Consider the following 10430-nt stretch of genomic DNA (forward strand, 5'->3'; position numbering starts at 1 on the left):
TGGGTGGCTCAGTGGTTAAAGCCGCTGCCTTCGGCTCAGGTCATGATCCCAGCGTCCTGGGATCGAGCCCCGCATCGGGCTCTCTGCTCGGCAGGGAGCCTGCTTCCTCCCTTCTCTCTCTGCCTGCCTCTCTGCCTACTTGTGATCTGTCTGTCAAATAAATAAATAAAATCTTTAAAAAAAAAAAAAAAAAAAAGTAACTGCTATAGGAAGACTTGGATTAAATTTCCTGTATGTGTGTGTGTGTGTGTGTATATATATATATATATATATATATATAGGAAATTTATATATATATAAATTTATATAAAATATATATTTATAAATTTATAAATTTATATAAAATATATAAATCTATATATTTATATATTTATATATATAAATATATATATGTGTGTGTATATATATATACACACACATATATATATACACACATACACACATATATATGAAATATATATATTTATATAAATACAAATTCCTGAAATATATATACACACGGGCATTATTAATTATATAATATTAATATATAATATAATTATATATGCATTAATTATATATAATATTATATATAATATTATATATTAATTATATATTAATTATATATATAATTATATATACACACAGGTATATAGACTATATATATACTATATTTCAGGTAAATATATATAATATTTACCTGAAATATAGTATATATATAGTCTATATACCTGTGTGTATATATAATTTATGTAATTGAAGACATAATTAGTTAATTAAGCTTTTAATGATATGATCAGAACTCCTTGATGGAAATACAAGCTTTTATACATTTGGTGGAGAAAATGAGTATAGGAGAAAAATTTAAAACAAAATATTTACATTCTTTTCAGGATGATTGTCCAATAGCTTTGACCTCACCAACTTCTCTGTAATTCAAGTAGAACGAGATATCAAAATAAAAGACCATACATGAATCTTAACTAGCATTCCCTTAAGAAAATAAAATCTTTACAAGACAGTAAATATTCTAAAGATGGGAAATTAGTCTTTATTATCTGATTCTTAAAGTTTGGTCACTCATTTATTTGCTCATTTTTTTCACCAGCAACTTTGACCTAATTTGAACTCATCTTTAAACTTTGTCTTTTGGCTATTTATTAGCATGCTCCTCAAATGTGAAATATCTCAGGGGCGCCTGGGTGGCTCAGTGGGTTAAGCCTCTGCCTTTGGCTCAGGTCATGATCTCAGGGTCCTGGGATCGAGCCCCGCATCGGGCTCTCTGCTTGGCAGGGAGCCTGCTTGCCCCTCTCTCTCTCTGCCTGCCTCTCCACCTACTTGTGACCTCTCTCTGCCAAATAAATAAAATCCTTTAAAAAATGTGAAATATTTCATATTAGCCTTCTAATTTTCCAGTTTTCATCATAAGTGAAAGTAATGGGGGTTTGGGAAGGAAGGATAACTTGATGATGATTATGATGGCACTACCATCATCTCCTGCTGAACAAATTCATTTCAGAACTGTCACCTAACATAAATCCATGATATATGAAGTCCTATGAAATTTACATCACTTTATAATTCTGCAATAAGGTCAATTACTCCAATGTATGGTTAATGGTCCATATCTAAGAAGACCTTGTGCTATAACTAGTCACTATGTATTCTTATGATAACACTCAATGTACATTTATAACTGGTAAAAACAAAAGGAGAAAATTGTGATCTTTCTTTCTAAAAACTATAATTGGAATTTCTTTTGCTATAAATGAAACAAATAAAAATTTTGAAAAGTATAATAAATAAGACAATGTCTTTACAAAGTACTTAAAATACATGGCTAACAAATATTACTGTAATATGTTCATAAAATGGTTTGATTGGTGTGAAATTTTATTACAAAGAATGAGATATTATTTAGGAAAGGATAAAAATAGATGGCAACTTTAGAACTATATAAAAATGAAGCATGTTATAAGATTTCCTCAGGCTATGGTAAGATAGATTGAGACAGACTAATCCTCCCACTCAATAAAATCCAATGCTGGAAAAAGTACTAAAAATATATTTGAAAGTATCTAACAACTGCTAAGCAAAAGTACTTGAGAGGTAACAGAGATAAGAAAGAATAGTGAGCAATAATTCTATAACGTTTGTTTGCTCTTAGTCTGCTGTTCCAGCAGAAAACCAGAACAAAGGCTGCTACCAGTAGACAAAGGATAAGTACAACTTTTGGCAATTTTATGGGTCAAGAGAGACAAAAATTAGAGTCAAATCTGCTTTGAACAACCAATAAGAACCTAGTGAGAAGAGAGGTGCATTGAACTGAGCCTGGTATACTGCCAGGTTTCCATTGTAAACATTTGTCAAATTATTGAACTGTGCAAAACAGAAGGACAAACAGTAAGAAGAAAGTTCTGAAGAGCAGAAAAAAAACTCCCAGAGGGTTTTAAAAAAATCATGAATTGTAGGGTGCCTGGGTGGCTCAGTGGGTTAAAGCCTCTGCCTTCGGCTCAGGTCATGATCCCAGGGTACTGGGATCAAGCCCCGCAGTGGGCTCTCTGCTCAGCAGGAAGTCTGCTTCCTCCTCTCTCTCTGCCTGCTTGTGATCCCTGTCTGTCAAATAAATAAATAAATAAAATCTTAAAAAAAAATCATGCATTGTAGTTTACGATCCACCAAGGATGAAATGCCCCACTGAAACCTCAGCATCTCAGGTGGCTCCTAGGGAAGACGTCACCTAAGAATGAGAGATAAACCAGAGTTAGTGATACCTTACAAAGCTGATACCAAAACTTCTGTAATCCCAGTCCCTGGTTGGATTAAAATGATCTGTTACCACTGTGTCTGCTTATCAAGAGAAGGGAACCTTCTCTGAAGGAAAAGAACATCATAGAGTACCTCAAATATTTATCATACATGTTGTATAGTATTCAAAAGTAAAAACAAACATGCCAAGAAATATGATCATGAGAAATAATGGATAATATAAACAGATTCACAAATGACTGAGATATTAAAGTTATCAGATAGAATACAAAATACCTGTGATTAGTATATTCGAGACAATACATGACATAAAAGATGATTTCTCCAAAAAACTTAAATTTAAAATTTTAGAATTCTCAAATTAAAAAAATAAATAAATAATTATGCACCTGTGTGGCTCAGTCCATTAAGCGTCTGCCTCTGACTCAGGTCAGGATTGAACTTGGAGTCCCAGGGTAGAGTCCTGCATCATCTTCCCAGTTCAATGGGGAGTCTTCTTCTCCTGACCCTTCCCCCTCTCATGCTTTCTCTGTCATACTCTCTCTCTTAAATAAATAAATAATTTTTAATGAATTAAGAGCAAAGTAGAAAAACAGATTTGGTACAACAGTAGAGGCAATTAATGAACTGAAAAATAGTAGAAAATGTCCATACTGAAGCACAAGGAGAATGAAAAGCACAGGAAATGCAGAAGAAATTATAAGAGGCATGTAGGACAGATTGATAATACTTAATGTATGTGTAGTTACAGTCCTAGAAGGAGCAGAAGAAAGAGAGGGAGAAAGAAATAACATCCAAGAATTTTCCAAAATGGATTGAAGAAAAGGAAGGAAATTCTGCCATTTGCAATACAATAATCCTGAGAGCATAATGCTAAGTAAGATAAGTCAGACAGTGAAAGACAAATACATATTCTCACGTATATGGCAGAATCCAAAAAAAAACAAACAAACTTGTAGAAACAGAGGACAGAAAGTAGAATAGTGGTTGCTAGGGGCTACAAGGTGGGAGAAACAGGAGATGTTGGTTGAAGAGTACAAATTTCCAGTTTTAGTATGAATAAGTTCTGGGGATATAATGTATAGCATAATGACTATAATTAGCAATTCTGTATTATATACATAAAGGTTGCTAAGAAAGTAGATCCTAAACATTGTTATCATGCACACAAACACACACACACACACATGGTAAATATGTGAGGGGATGGAGGTGTTTCTATCGTGGGAATCATTATTTATATTTATGTATCTTAATCATCACATTATATACTTTAAACATAGATATGATATATGTCAATAATATGTTAAAGCTGAAAAAAGAGTGGATTAAAGAGTCAAGGACCCAGATTAAAGAAACCCTACCAATCCCAAGCAAGATAAAATAAACAAGCAAATAAACAAAAAAATGTAACTAGAGTCATCACAATAAGCTTGTCGAAAATCAATTGTAAAAAACAAACAAACAAAAAAACAAACTTAAAAGCATTAAGAATAAAGGGTTTTTCTTCAAGGAGAAATAAGACTTCTCAGTAGACACAGGGAAAATTAGAAAATAATAAAAATTAAATATTTAAAGTGCTGAAAAAAAAACTGAGAACTTAGAATTCTACCTAAAGCAAAGAAACAAGAAAATTAAGGTAATATAAAGATGTTTCCAGAAAAACAAATCATACTAAAGAACTAATAGAGTTCTTCAAGAAAGGAAATGATTCCAGTCAGAAAGATGGAAATATAATAAGAAATAAAGGACAGCATAAGGGATAATATGTGGGTTAATAAAAATTAATACTGACTATAATAATAATAATAGTAGTAATAACAATGTATTGTGAAGTTTAGTATATAAATAAATATGACATATGTGAATATATAATATGCATAATTCTAACTCTAATCTTAGCTATATATAGTCAATTCTCATGATTCATAGATTCTGTGTGCAAATTTGTCAATGCATTAAATTTATTTGTAGTCCCAAAATCAATATTCATGACAGCTTCACAGTCATTTTTGGATATTATCTTCTGCAGAGCAGTGAAATATTTGAATCACCCAAGGTGCACCTTCCCAAGCTAAGGTTGAATAAGGCAAGATTTTGCCTCATATCACCTCTCATAAACAAGTGTCCTTGTATTTAGTGCCATGCTTTTTACATTTTTGTGCTTTTTTTTTATTTCACTGTTTAAAATGGCCCCAAGCATAGTGCTGAAGTGTTGTCTAGTGTACCTAAGTGCAAGAAACCTATGCTGTGCATTACAGGAATGTTGGATGAACTAGATACGTTTTGTTCATGCATGAATTATAGTGCTGTTATCTGTGAGTTTAATGTTAATGAAACAACAATACATATTAAATAAGGTTTCTTTCCACAGAAACACACAAAAGATAAGATTACATATTGATTGGTTGGCAAATCTGACTCTCAGGAAACTAACACTTTATTTCCTCTAATAGCAATGATTTAGTGTTTGCAAATTCATTGTTTGTGGCAACTTTATTTATTTTTTAAAGATTTTTTTTTTATTTACTTATTTGACAGACAAAGATCACAAATAGGCAGAGAGGCAGGCAGAGAGAGAGGAGGAAGCAGGCTCCCCACGGAGCAGAGAGCCCGATGCGGGGCTCAATCCCAGGACCCTGGGATCATGACCTGAGCCAAAGGCAGAGGCTTTAACCCACTGAGCCACCCAGGCGCCCCATTTATGGCAACTTTATAAGAAAACACTATGAATAATGAGAAAAAACTCTGTGTGTGTGTGTGTGTGTGTGTGTGTGTGTGTGTGTGTGTATTCCAGCCCAAGAAAGTTGGTAGAGATATACTTTTTTCCTGTTTCTGCCTCCTAAATGCAAATAAATAACCTGGAAATAATTCAATAGACAATGTTAAGGAATTCTGAAATGTGGAAAGAGGAAGGTAGACTGCCCCAGGGAAGTCAGAATTTGAGGAATGGCATTGTAGTGAGTTCTTTTTATCTTTTTGTCAGATTATGTATGATAGAGATCTGCAAACCAGAATGGTCAACAGACATAGATAAAACAACAAAATACTCAGAAAAGCCTGTTTGTACTGCCAAAGGTCTTGAAAAAAGAAAATCCAGTAGGAACCTAGTTAGGAAACCGATATTTGGTGGCAGTGATGGGCCTAATATGCCATAACAGTGGTGACAGAAGAGGTGGGGGAGAATAAAGAGACTGAGAGAAGTCATGTTTTAATATTTCATTTTGGGTGACAAAATGGCAAAATTAGTAAGATGAGATGAGTTATATGTGTATAGTTTATTTCCTAGAGCAACTACTAAGAAAGCTACATGAAGTGGCATGCAGTATAAATAAATAATAAAGTATAGAATATTTTTTTAAGGTATAAGTAAATCAATGTGGAATGATAAAATATGTTGAATTAACCCACACAAAGTTAAGAAATGAAAAAGAGAAATGTGAAAGAAAGGAAACAAAAAGAAAACAAATACCAAAGTGGCAGAATTAAGCCCTTTATATGGCTAATTACTTTAAATGTAAGCAGTCTAAACAGAATTAAAATAAAAAGATTAGTAGGGCGGATTTTTTTTAAAGGCTTATCTCTTTTTTTGTGTACTCATTTTTTTAAATTACTGTTCTTTTTTAAAAAGATTTTATTTATTTATTTTTAAAGATTTTATTTATTCATTTGACAGACGGAGATCACAAGTAGGCAGAAAAGCAGGCAGAGAGAGGAGGAAGCAGGCTCCCCGCTGAGCAGAGAGCCCAATGTGGGGCTCGATCCCAGGACCCTGGGATCATGACCTGAGCTGAAGGCAGAGGCTTTAACCCACTGAGCCACCCAGGTGCCCCAAGATTTTATTTACTTATTTGGCAGAGAGAGAGAGAGAGCACAAGCAGGTAGAGTAGCAGGCAGAGAAGAAGGAGAAGCAGACTCCATGCTGAGGAAGGAGCCTGATGTGGGGCTTGATCTCAGGAATCTGGGATTGTGACCTGAGCAGAAGGCAATCTTTTAAACAGCTGAGCCACCCCCCCCCCCCAGTGTACTCCTTTCAAATATAATGACATAAGAAGTTTGAAAATAGAAAGAGGGAGAGGGGCGCCTGGGTGGCTCAGTGGGTTAAAGCCTCTGCCTTCGGCTCAGGTCATGATCCCAGGGTCCTGGGATCAAGCCCCGCATCGGGCTCTCTGCTCAGCAGGGAGCATGCATCCTCCCTTCTCTCTCTCTGCCTGCCTCTCTGCCTACTTGTGATCTGTCTGTCAAATAAATAAATAAAATCTTAAAAAAAAAAAGAAAGAGGGAGAAAGATACATCATGGTAACATTAATTTTAAAAAAATACGAGAGTAACTATGAAAATATTACATAGATACCAGAACAAAGGAAAATACATTAAGGATAATGAGGGACATTACCTAATGCTAAAGAAATATCAACTCATCAAAGGACAGAGAGATATTGATATGTCTCCTCAGGCAAGGGAAACAAAGGCAAAAAAAAACTTTTGGGACTAAACCAAAATAAAAGTCTTTTACACTGTGAAAGAAACCATGAAGAAAATGCAAAGGCAAGTTAATGAATAAAAGAAGAGATTTACAAATGATATACCTGATAAGAGGTTAATATCCAAAATATGTACAGCACATATATGATTCAACACCAAAAGCACAAACAATCCAATTAAAAAATGGTCAGAAGACCTGAACATTTTTCCAAAAAATACATAGAGATGACCAAAAGACACATGCAAATATATTCAGTGTCACTAATTATCAGGGAAATGGAAATCAAAACAATAATATATGTCACCTTATACCTGTCAGAATGGTAGAAACAAAAAGACAAGAAATAAGTTTTAGTGAGGAAGTTGAGAAAACAGAACCCTCATACACTGTTGGTGAGAATGTAAATTGGTACAGCCACTGTGGAAAAAGTATGGCTCTTCCTGAAAAAAATAAAAATACTATATAATCCAGTAATTCCACTACTGGATATATATCCATAAAAAGTGAAAACACTGATTGTAAAAGATATATGTGCCTCTACACTTATTGTAGCATTATTCACAATAGTCATGATATGGAAGCAACCTAAGTGTCTGCTAATAAAGATGTGATACACACACACGCACACACACACACACACACACACACACACAAAATGGATGGATATTTAGCTATAAAAAGGATAAAATCTGGTCATTTTCAACATGAATGGACCTAAAGGGTGTTATGCTAAGTGAAATAGTTAAGCTGGGAAAGTCATATACCATACAATTTCATATATATGTGGAATTAAAAAATAAAGCAAGTAAATAAACAAACAAACAAACAAAAAAACTAATAACACCCATAAATACAGAGAACAAAGTGATGGTTGTCAGAGGAGAGAGCAGCGGAGGACATGCACAAAATGGGTCAATGGGAGTGGGAAATACAAGTTTCTAAGTTATGGAATGAATAATCACAGAGATAAAGGGTACAGCATAAGGAATATATTCAATGGCATTGTAATAATAATTTATGGTTATGGATGGTAGTTACACTTGCGGTGAGCATAAAATAATGTATGGACTTGTGGAATCACTATGCTGTACACCAGAAACTAATGTAACATTGTGTGTGAAATGCACTTTAATTAAAAAAAAAAAAAGTCAGGGGGGCTGGGTGGTTCTGACGTTAAACATCTGCCTTTGGCTCAGGTCATGATCCCAGAGTTCTCGGATAAAGTCCCACATTGGGCTCCCTGCTCAGAGGGAAGCCTGCTTCTCCCTCTTTCACTCCCCCTCCTTGTGTTCCCTCTCTCACTCTGTCTCTGTCAAATACATAAATAAAATTTAAAAAGATTAAGAAGGATCCTAAATGTGGATGCACCACACAGCACAGCTTACAATACATGTGCAATACATGAAACAAAAACTGTTAGAGCTGAAAGAAAAAGTAAACAATCCCAAAATTATCATTTGTGACTTCAGAACTACACTTTAAATTTATACAATACCTACACTGAAAATCAGCAAAGATGTAGAAGAACTGAGTAACACCATTAATGAATGTGATCTATCAATATATAGATGGCCATTGAACCACATGGGTTTGAACTGTGTGATGCCACTTATACATGGATTGTTTTTTCAATAAGTGTACTAGAAAAAATTTTGGAGATTTGTGTCAGTTAAAAAGAAATAACAACTCGGGGTGCCTGGGTGGCTCGGCGGGTTAAGCCTCTGCCTTCAGCTCAGGTCATGGTCTCAGGGTCCTGAGATCGAGCACTGCATTGGGCTCTCTGCTCAGCAGGGAGCCTACTTCCCCCTCTCTCTCTTCCTGCCTCTCTGACTACATGTGACCTCTCTCTCTGTCAAATAAATAAATAAATTATTTGGAAAAAAAAAACTCTCAAACTGCATAGCCTAGAGATATCAATATAGTGGGAGAACGTTATTTCATGAATGCATAAAATACGTGTAGATAATAGTCTATTTTGTCATTTCCTACCATAAAATATACACAAATCTCTTATAAAGTTAAAACATATCAAAAAGTATGCACACATCACTTACAGACTTTGCATGTTGCCATTTGAAGTCAAGATAATTGTAAATAAATGTAAATATGTAGTATCAAATTATAGCTATATGAAATTAACTTCAGTACATACTGTACTACTATAATAATTTCATAGGAACCTCCTGTTGTTATTTCAGTGAGCTTGAGTGTTATAAGTATCTGATTATTTTAAAAGATTTTATTTATTTATTTGACAGACAGAGATAACAAGTAGGCAGAGAGGCAGGCGGGGGTGGGGGGGGCGCCATCTCCCCGCTGAGCAGAGAGCCTGATGTGGGACTTGATCCCAGAACCCTGGGATTATGACCTGAGCCAAAGGCAGAGGCTTTAACCCACTGAGCCACCCAGGCGCCCCTGTAAGTATCTGATTAAAATGTCATGTGATGCTAATCATTTCTACATGAGCACTTTGTCTTTCCAGTAAAATTGTGTCAGAGTAAAAAGTGATCTATCATGGTTCTCATATGCTCTTCATCATCTTGAGTGCAATAGCATAAACCTTGAATAACACCATGGGACCCATACGAAGTACAACTTATGATGCTGGAAGTGTTCCCAAGAAGCAGAAAACAGTCACGACATTACAAGAAAAAGCTGAATTCTTTGGTATGTACTGTAGATTGAGGTCTGCACCTGCAATTGCCCACAGTTTCAAGATAAATAAATCCAACATAAGAACCACTGTAATAAATAAATAAAAGGAAATTTATGAAACCATTGCTGCAGCCTCACCAGCTGGCACAAAAACCTTGCACTTTTTCTTTTCAGAATGCCTTTTTATTTTGTGTTGAAAATGCAGCTTTTATGTGGTTATAGGACGCTAAAATAAAGGCATACTTGTAGATACTAATATGATTTGAGAAAAAGTGAACTCATTATACGATAACTTAAAGGAAAAGGAAAGTAAAGGCTCTAAAGCTGGAGAATTTAATGTCAGCAAAGAATGGTTTGATAACTTTAAGAAAAGGTTTGGTTTTAAAAATGTTAACAAGAAAAGTAGCTTCTGCCAACCCAGACACAGCAAGCCAGTTCCCAGACACCAGTAAAACAAACAAACAAACAAACAAACAAAAAATCATAAAAGGAAAAGGCTATCTGCCTAAGCAGGTTTTTAATGCAGATGAAAGTTCCCTAT

Source organism: Martes martes (genome assembly GCF_963455335.1).
Source record: "Martes martes genome assembly, chromosome: X".
Taxonomy (NCBI): domain Eukaryota; kingdom Metazoa; phylum Chordata; class Mammalia; order Carnivora; family Mustelidae; genus Martes; species Martes martes.